The following is an 11,243-nucleotide window of genomic DNA, read 5'->3' as shown; positions in this document are numbered from 1 at the left end:
CTACCTATAGCTGACGCATATGGTACATGTGTCATATTCTCTATCTCTGCATCAGTCTTGGGACACATAGACTTGGATAAAGAAACTCCATGACACATGGGTAGATGTCCTCTCTTGGACCCATCCATTGAAAACCGTTTCAATATGGTGTCGATGTAGGTTGATTGAGTGAGTCCTATCATTCTCTTAGATCTATCTCTATAGATCTGTATCCCAAGAATGTAGGATGCCTCACCCAAATCCTTCATCGAGAATCTACCTGATAACCATATCTTTGTTGACTGTAACATCCCTACATCATTCCCAATGAGTAGGATGTCATCAACATAAAGTACTAAGAATGTCACAGCATCCTTAACTACTTTCTTGTACACGCACGGTTCCTCCGGGTTCTTGATGAAACCAAAATCTTTTATTGTTTCATCAAATTTCTGGTTCCAACTTCTTGATGCTTGTTTTAGACCATAAATTGATCTCTGAAGCTTGCATACCTTATGCTCGCTTTCCATGGATGTGAACCCCTCTGGCTGCTTCATATAGATTTCTTCCTTAATGTCTCCATTAAGAAAAGCAGTCTTCACATCCATTTGCCATATCTCATAGTCATACCATGCAGCTATGGCAATAAGGATTCTTATGGACTTGAACATTGCAACTGGTGAAAAGGTTTCATCATAGTCAACTCCTTGTCTTTGAGTGTAACCTTTCGCCACCAATCGCGCCTTGTAGGTCAATACCTTACCATCAGACCCAAGCTTTCTCTTGTAGATCCATTTACACCCTATTGGAACAATTCCATCAGGAGGATCTACTAAAGACCAAACTTGGTTTGTATGCATTGAATCCAATTCAGACTGCATAGCTTCAAGCCATAAATTTGAATCCGCATCAGAAATTGCTTCCTTGAAGTTTCTTGGATCACATCCAATGTCGGGTTCATCTTGATCCCCTTCAAGAAGAAGACCATATCGAACAGGAGGTCTAGAAGTCCTCTCGGATCTTCTAGGTTCAGGCGTGTCCAGTAATGGTTCCTGAGGCATAGGATCGTTATTTTGTATTTCGGGTTCTTCTCGAATTTCTTCGAGTTCCATCATCTCGCCTTTCTTATCCAATAAGAACTCCTTCTCCAAGAAGGTGGCATTCCTAGAAACAAACACCTTTGTTTCAGCAGGATAATAGAAATAATATCCGATTGAATTCTTCGGATACCCTACAAAATAACATAAGCTGGATCGACTATCCAACTTATCTCCCACTGTCCGCTTCACGTAAGCAGGACATCCCCAAATCCTCAAGTACGAATACTTAGGAGCTTTGCCATTCCATAACTCGTATGGTGTTTTGTCCACTGCTTTAGTGTGGACGTTGTTCAACAACAATACCGCCGTTTCAAGCGCATAGCCCCAAAATGAAGGTGGAAGCTCAGTGAAGCTCATCATGGATCGAACCATGTCCAACAAAGTTCGATTACGACGCTCCGATACACCATTCAGCTGTGGTGTCATAGGAGGAGTCCACTGAGAGAGAATCCCATTCTCTTTTAGATAGTCCAAAAACTCGGTACTTAAGTATTCTCCACCTCGATCCGATCGAAGTGCTTTAATACTTTTACCTAGCTTGTTTTCTACTTCAGCCTTGAATTCTTTGAACTTTTCAAATGCTTCAGACTTATATTTCATTAAATATAAATACCCATACCTTGAATAATCGTCAGTAAAGGTAATGAAGTAGGTGTGGCCATATTGAGTCCCAACTCTAAATGGTCCACAAACATCTGTATGGATCAAATCCAACAGATTTTGACTACGTTCAGGCTTCCCCTTAAAAGGAGATTTAGTCATTTTCCCTTTTAGACAGGATTCACAAGTAGGTAGAGAGTTAATATCAGACATATCAAACATGCCCTCTCCCACTAGCTTGTTCATCCTCCTTGAGGAAATATGACCTAGCCTAGCATGCCAAAGGTTCGCCGGGTTTTGACTATTGATTTTCCTTTTGTTTGTTGTCGCCGGTTTATCAATATAATTTATTGGAACGTCTTTTAGTTTTAAGTTGTATAGATCGTTTTCAAGTTGTCCATTTCCAATCAAACATTCATTCTTGTAAATATTGCAAATCCCATTCACAAAATTTCAAGAATAACTATCTCTATCAAGCATAGAAACAGAAATAATGTTTTTAATCAAATCTGGAACAAATAAAACATCTCTCAAAAAACTTAAAATTGTTCTGCAAAAATGTCTCCTATAGCTTTGGATTTATCTCTGGAACCATTCCCGAGCCTTGACTGGGTCTCACCCATCCTTAGCCTATTACTTCTTGTCATCATTTGCAACTCATTGCAAATATGAGATCTACATCTGGTATCCAATACCCAAGAAGTAGTATTAAGAAAAACATTTTAATGTAAAACATACCCTTTGCAGTTCGCAACTGCTTGAGGTATTCCTTGCAGTTACGTTTCCAATGACCGGGTTTCTTGCAGTGATGGCAAACTTGTTTAGACTTGTCCAATTTTGCATGTAACATTTGGCCTTGAGATCATGGTCCAACCATTTCTCTAGTTCGGCCAACCTTTCGACAGTTACATCAGCCGGGGCTGTTTTCGGAGAAGCCTTTTCTAACACTTTAGAAAATCTTTTCCGAACTTAGGACAATCTTAACTTATGGAATCATTCTGTATTGTTTGCGCCAATAAGTTTGTTTTGTTGGAGAATAGAAACATGTGGATTACTGATATGAAACAGACAATTATCGATGATTGTTTAAGCAATTTACTAAGACATAAAATAGGCGAATTTAATTTTATGAATCTCACTCCCACTATTTTAACGATTTCACTACCCTCTAGTGAAAACGGGAAACTTTTTCCTTAGTGAGAACATGGAGTCCAATTGACAAACTTATGGTCCCGAATAATATCAGCCAACCATAATTCTCAAAAGGTAGAGCCCAATTGCTTCCAAAGCAACCCCCATGTGTTTACCTCATGTCCAATAAGGGCCCAATAATATGACGCCGTTTAAAGTGACATGTCAAGATGACCCATCAATATTAAGTTGTGATGGACGGTCGCCATGTGGATCCCCCAATAATATGAGCCGATCCCATGGGAGTTCCACCCAACTTACAACATGTGTCGATCCAATGTACAGCTTTCCGACGGACGGGCCCCCCCAATAATATGAGCCGGACCGTATCCGCGGGTAGCATCACATACATTGACCGTTGATGGAAGGTAGGAATATTTAAACAAATTTAAATTTCCTTTATTTATCTTGATATCAATTTTAAATCATATTTAAAATGAGGGATTTTTAATTATAAAAATTTGTCTCATCAATTTCAAATTATTGCATGCTTGTCGGATTCACGCAATTATGTCTAAAACATGCATACAATCATAATATCATATATTATATAGGATGATCGATTCCATTTCTAATTGACCCGTGGTTGCCAATCACGAGTCTTAGTCCAATCCTAGGTAATATGCAGTATGCAATGCAATCCTATTACATGTGCTTCCAATTTACATTTCTTCTGTCTTTATTATCTGCTGGGCCCACCATCTTCAAATCTTGATCTCCCACTAAATCTAATGTATTTACAATAAATAACAATGACAAGTAGGGGATACATTTTTAGGGGTGGGAACGGGCCATAAACCAAGCCCACTTTTATTACATATGACATTCATACTGGGCCATAAACCAGGCCCATTAATAAAACCAACAACAATAAAACAAAATGTAAATTCCTAACATACACCTACAAAATTGGTCATGGCAATCGATCATCCTTATCCAATAACTTTTAATTCAAAATTAATTTATTGGATAACATGCAGTGGCAATTCAAATTTAAACAAGATAAAATCATATTTTACATATAAAATCTCATTTCACATATAAAATCATATTTTATCTCTTTATCAAATAAAATCATATTTTATCTACAAAATCCAATTTTATAGATAAAATCATATTTTACTTAATATATCATAAGATCAAATCTTATCATCAATTGTACCAAAATAATTGATTCCAAAATTCAATTTAAGGATAAAATATTAAAATTTTCCAAAAATTCAAATTTATCCAAAAATCAATTTTAAAATTTACGGACTCGAACAATTCGATCCGAAATCTCGTGAACCAATCAAAAACAATTTTTGACCGGACCAAAAATAAAATTTTAACACATTAAAATTAATTTTAAATAAAAAATTTAATTTTTCCCGCGGGCCGCCCGGGACACTCCCGGGCCGGCCCGCACCCGTGGGCGCGGGCCAGGGCAGCAACAGTTGCTGCCCTGGCGGCGCCGTGCGCCGCCCTGGGCAGCGCCCAGCGCCGCCCTGGGCAGCGCCGAGCGCCGCCCTGGGCAGCGCCCAGCGCTGCCCTGCGCAGCGCACAGCGCTGCGCTGGGCAGCGCCGAGCGCTGCCCTGGCGGCGCTAAGCGCCGCCCCTGGGCGACGCCGTGCGCCGCCGTGGGCGGCGCCGTGCGCCCCCTTTGGGCGGCGCCGTGCGCCGCCCGGGGCAGCAACAATTGCTGCCCCACCGGGCAGCGATCCAATCGCTGCCCGGGTTTTGCCCCGAATTTTTTTTTTTTTTATTTAAAAATATTTATTTTGTTTCAAAAACCGAGACTCAAAAAAATTTTTTTTTGTACAATCGATTAATTTAATCGTTTGATCTGAGCAACCTGGCTCTGATACCACTGTTGGAAAACTGGCGTTCAGATCAATCACGATTGATACCCGATGCAGCGGAAGTTTAAAAATTTTATCATGGAACAATTCCATGGTGTGGGTATCAACCGTTTAACGATTAAATTATATTGTGTGTGTAAAATTCAAATAACAATTAATTAAATTTTACCTTCAATCTCGAAGCGAGATTATTGGACACCAACAGAATTAATCTGCTCTTGTTGTCTCTCCCAGGAACTGATGAACTCCTTCAATCAGGTCCATGAATGGGGTTTAAATCCCTCTGATAGATTGCACTAGAAAATCTATCAGAAGTTTTTCTGCGAAGAGATTAAACGAATCTGATTCGTTATTCCTGACTGCAATTAAAAATCACAGACCGGAAATTCTCTGACAGAGCAAGGAGGGGCGGCCGAATTGTGAGAGTGAAAGGGGCTAGGGTTTCGAAAATTCTGCTCTCAAAATAATGACCTGTTGTGTGTAATTTCTGTACTGTAATAACTTATTTATAATGCAGGCCACTAACACCTTAGGGCCCATTAGTCATAAGTTGAGGCCCGACAAGCAAAGCCCGCATGTTCAGAAATTAATATAAAATTCATCGTGACTCCGATTGATAAACCGATTTTACCAATGTGCACAGAAACCATTTCTGCACATTTTAAAGTCAAGATAAATTTTCCTGAATCCGAATTCAGTGGTTTCCAAAAATGTACATCCCTATGTCATTTTAGGAAATCCTACTCCCTTACTCTTATTTAAGAAGTCCAACTTCTTTATTCATTAAATTTAACTCTTTAAATTTAACTATCTCAACGGGGATTAAAAACTCCATTACACTGTGTGACCCTCAATGGTTCAGGGATACAGCTAGCCGTGGGCTCACAACTCCTTGTGACTCGGAACAACGATTTCCGACTTGCCCAACGAATCATGGTAAAGCGCCTAGCAACATCGCCCCATGATTCCCTAGGTATCACTGATAGTGCCTACAAGAACCAGTAGATTTTGGTTAGCGTACAGTACGGTCCCTTCATCCATATATCCCGATCGAATCAACAACCATTGGTATATCGAGAGTCGCTCAAGATTCGATAACTATGCAATACATCTTGAAGATCAAATTAGTGACATCGCATGTGCTACTAAGAAACCATTTCTTAAATCACATCAAGTACTCTGGCCAGAGATTCGTCACACTAATATCTCCTCAGATCGCATAGGATATCCACACTCGCAAGTATGTGGTGAATCCTTGACAACAATGCATCGACTCCTATATGTGTTGTAACTGTACCCAATCCCGACACCTGATGACCCCCATAGAGTCGGTAAACGAGTCAAAGCACAGTACTAGCATATAGAGTCTCCATGATGTTTCAAGTAGTAAGGACTAATGGTGTACAACCAAAACCGCGGACTTTATCCACTCGATAAGTGATAACCACTTGGAAAGTCCGGATAGGGTAGTTCGATTATTCATCCTATGAATATCCATTTGCATGCTTCGAACATCTCCATGTTCCCTACCAATGAAACGTGGTACTCCGCATCGCAAATGCTAGTCTCAAACTCGAGCGATCCTTATCCTTATTATCGGACGGCTCAATCGACTAGGAACAGTTTAGAATATACAGTGACTATAAGATGTATTTCATGATAGACATCCCCATGTTCTACCACATCTTACATACACTATAGTATATTCAAGGTCTTTATCAAAACAACAATAGTATATCACAATATAACAATATGAAGAAAGATAAAGTCATTGCCATTAATAAAGTGTAAATTATATTAAACAAAAGATCGTTTGTACAAAGAGTCATCAAAGCCCATAGCCACAAGTTGGCTCACTGGGCACCCACTCTTTCAGTGGACACACCCTCGCAAAGTGTCCCATCTTATTACAAATGTGGCAGCTTCTAAATACACCTCGGCATTGTTCATTGGTATGGCGACCACCACACTTGGTGCAATACACATCAGACCTCTGTCCAGCTCTAGACTGTCGGGAGCTACCTGAACTCAAAGAGCTACTACCACCAGATCTCTTGAACTGTTTACTCTTGTCCATGAAGAAGTTCTTCTTTCCACTACTGCTACCTCCAGATTCAAATCGAGGTGGCGGTGGAATCTGTGACTGTTCTTGGGACTGTCTCACTGGCTGTGGCACAAACTGTGCTCCTTGTTGTTTCAGTATCCCTGCTTCTGCACCCTTTTCTCGATTCAAAGCATCAGCAAAGGTATTCGGTCTTCCCGAATTCACAAGTGTAAACACATCAGGATTCAAGCCATTGATAAATTGATCGGCTTGAGCTTCGTCACTAACAGCAATATGTGGAGAAAACTTCAACAAGCTGGTGAATTTGGCAACATATTCTTCGATATTTAACAGTCCCTGTTGCAAACTCGCAAACTCTGCTCCTTTGTCCTTGCGATAAGACACAGGAAAGAAACGCTGATAGAAAGCAGTTCGAAATACAGACCAAGTAATAACAGTACCTTGGTTTTCCAATGCTTTCTTTGTCGCTATCCACCAACTCTTGGCAAGGCCATGCAGTTGATGAATAATCAGTCTCACACGACGATCATCTGAATAGTCAATAGACTCGAATAACTGCTCAATATCTTCCAGCCAATTCTCACATTCCACAGCATTCTCAGTTCCTTGCAACTTCGGTGGTTGGAATGACTGGAATCGTTTCAGAAGTTTCTCCATCGGATTAGCATCACTGAACTCATCAGTAGAAGTACTACCCTGTCCATGTTCAGACACTGTCACTGGGACCTGTGCAGCATTCATCTGTTCAGGCTGATTCATAGCCAATGTCTGTCTAACTCTCGGTGCTGGTCGGGGAGGCATATGATAGATAATCAAATAGATTAGTGTACAGTTCAATCTCAATTACAACAAGTCTGTTGCAGTCCACATTGCCTTCATAAAAGATCGAGTTTCGATTCATCCTCATAATACATGCTAGTACTTCAATCAAATAACCAGATAGCATGTAATTCAAACCATTGTATAGAATATTCTTCGCAAATTATCACAGCATCATGTGACAATTTAATATCTGTAATCAATCAATCATATACCATAAAATTATGAAAGCAATAAATAAATCAGAATAGAAGACTCGATCTACCCCGCTCATCTAATCTCAGTCCAAGAAACTTATGCTTTGATACCACCTGTTGTGGGGACCTCGGGTTGCTAATCTCATCTTAGGGCAATTAATGAATAATTAACATTCATTAAACATCAAATGAATAAACCAAGATCCAAGTAACAATTTTTTTTTTTTTTAAATCCATGTCTCGCTCGATCGGTGAAAAACACCCGATCGAGCGAGCACAGTTGCTTAACTCTCGGATGGAACACAATTTGGCCTCGCTCGATCCGTCAACTTCTGCGGATCGAGCGAGCCAAAAACTCGAATCCTCTGTTTGCAAAATTACAAGGCTCGCTCGATCCGTCAACTTCTGCGGATCGAGCGGGCTCCAAATTCCAGAAATTCTGCAGAAGAGTTTTTGCTGTCAAACTCGATTCCTTCCATTCTAAATCAACAAACACGATCCAATACATGATATATCAATTTCAAAACATGCATATACTCATAAACAAGGTCATAAGCATTTATACATGCATTTCATTACATCCACAAGTCGCTAAAGATCGATAAACGACAACAATTATCTCAAGTGTCATACATGTAATCCAAACCAACATAACTAAAGTTTAGTGCTTCTAAAGTTCAAGACCTCATCTACAACCCGAGTCCTCACGTGCTAGACTCTCTCCCAGCTGTCAATGACGTCGATGACTAGCTCCTGCCCCTTCTGTTGTCATGCACACATACAAAACAAGACAACAGCCGGATAAACTCCGATGAGAAACGATTCTCAGTATAACCAATATATAGAAAGCGTTAAATAAATCATCTTGACACTATTTAAACTCGACTCAACAAATAGAGTACGTAAACGCTTTACAAACAAATTGATTCACATAACTTCAAAGCCATCAAGATTCATAACTGATCTTGACATGGATATCCATCTAACGAGTTCGTAACCGACTCGCAAATAAGGTTAATAGCAACCTTGGCATAGAATCAATTCAATATAGCATCATATCAACTCGAATATAAAGATCCACTACCTGAGATGGATCGACAACATCACAATCAAATCAAAAACATAAACAAGTATGTGGTTTTTGCGGGCCAACTCAAGATTAGGCGTTCTTGAGTTTCAAAGTCCCTACTTCGCGATGTCGTCATTATACCTTCGTTTATTGAGGTTCTGAACTCTTCAAATCTGTGAGATACAAACAAAATACATATATCAAACTTCAAATCAATCTATCATTTCAGAAACGAGTCAAAACCATCAAGAATTCATCAATCAATCTCATTTCAAACCTCAACTCTTTCTTCGTTAGTTTAAGTCGGCGTCTTGTGTCGTTTAGCCTTCAAACTCAACTGAAACTGAATAAGAAAAATACTATAACATTCAAAACATCTCAACAACAACTTCAACTCAAATATCGGATATTAAACAGTTCCAAAACTCGATTAAACGACGTAGCGATTCAAAATCGCTAACCAACGTAATCCCGACTTCGAAACTTGTAACTCAAATTCATATATCAGCATATATATTATAAAACTCAGTCACATAACATCATATCAGCAGCTATACTCATCGATATACATGCTAGAAGTCATATCCACAACATTCAATCATCCAACTTTGATCCGGTTTCAAAAATAGAAGCGATACAAATGCAAGAACACAATCAATAACCAAAAATCTGATATCTGCTCCATACTGATTTCGAAATCCAAATAACACAACATAAAACTTACACGAGATCGAAGCCCTCGTTGTAAGGATTCCAGAACACTTTACGGAATCGAAATCGGATAATCGGAGCAAAAGTTACGAGACTTTGAAGATCACAATTTCAAACAAAAACGAAGGAACTCGGCTCTCTGTTCAAATTTGCTGAAGAAATTCTATTTCATACACGTATCATGCTGATAATTATAATTCAAATCAGATAACTTCAATTCTATTTGCACTTTAGTCCCTCAATCTTCAATAATTGCAATTTGGTCCTCGACCCTTATTTTAATTAAATTTCAATCCTAAATAATTTAAAAATATTATAATTTAAATTGAAACTCTAAATATTCCCAAATTAAATATACTCGGATTAAAATTAAATAAATTCGGATTAATATTAATTAATTTCGGGCCTTACAATTATAACTTGACCTAGTTCACTTGCTAGAATTTTTTCCAACCGAAATCGTCGGTCAAGTTTTTGGCGCCGTTGCCGGGGACTATTTGTTTACTATTAGGATTGATTATTTATTTGAGACTAGGTTTTTTTTTTATTTTGTTTAATTTTTATTCAAGTGGTTGATTTGTGCACTTTAATTTTTTCAGGAATATCTCATGTTATATGAGCCGTGCTCGAGATTCTGAAGACCTCATACCGCTTGATTTGGAGATTGAAAGCACTCTTCGTCGTATACGTAGAGAACGAAGACAGCATAACTTAGCCCTTAATTTTGAATCTGAAGAGGAGTTAGAAGATATGGCTGAAGAAGAGAACAACCGCACTCTGATGGACCTTCATCGACCATTAGTTGGAGGATATAGATCCAGCATTGTTCGCCCTGCAGTTCAGGCAAATACTTTTGAACTTAAACCAGCCATCATCCAGATGATTCAGATGCAAGTCAAATTTGGAGGCACGCCTTCTGAGGATCCGAATGCTCATCTGGAGCAATTCTTGTCAATCTGTGACACCTTCAAATTTAATGGAGTGACTGCTGATGCTGTTCGGTTGAGGCTCTTTCCGTTTTCTCTACAGGGAGAAGCGATAGAGTGGCGACGAGATTTTCCAGAGGGATCAATTACTACTTGGGATGGTTTGGTTGAAGTTTTCATGCATAAGTATTTTCCACCCACCAAAGTTACACAACTTTGGAATGCAATTATGTCGTTTAGGCAGAAAGATGGAGAATCACTGAATGCCGCATGGTCGAGATTTAAAAAGATGTTGAGAGTATGTCCAGTACACGATCTCTCCATAGGCCAACAAGTAGAGACTTTCTACTATGGGGTTGATTCATCTGTGCGTTCCATGCTTGATGCAGCTACCAATGGCAGCCTCTATAGAAAAACTCCTGCAGCAACACTTGAAATCATTTCGAATATGGCTGAAAGCAATGTTAGTTGGCAAGACAGCAGGAGGGAAAAGAAAGTTGGATTTCTGGAGATGGATGCTCTGACAGCAATTACAGCAAAACTTGATGGACTGACTCATCAAGTATCTCAACTGCAAGCAAATAAATCTTCACCATCAAAATAGGTGAAGCAAGTCATGGGAAGCACTGAGGCAGTTGAAGGATCAGCGAGTGGCATTCCATACATGCCAGATTCATTTTTTGATGGACCGCCAGTTTTTGAAGGTGATTCAGTTAATTATGTGGGGAACCAAGGGCGACAACAG

This window comes from Henckelia pumila, chromosome 1, assembly GCF_033568475.1.
Source record: "Henckelia pumila isolate YLH828 chromosome 1, ASM3356847v2, whole genome shotgun sequence".
Classification (NCBI taxonomy): Eukaryota; Viridiplantae; Streptophyta; class Magnoliopsida; order Lamiales; family Gesneriaceae; genus Henckelia; species Henckelia pumila.
This window is presented reverse-complemented; position numbering follows the sequence as displayed.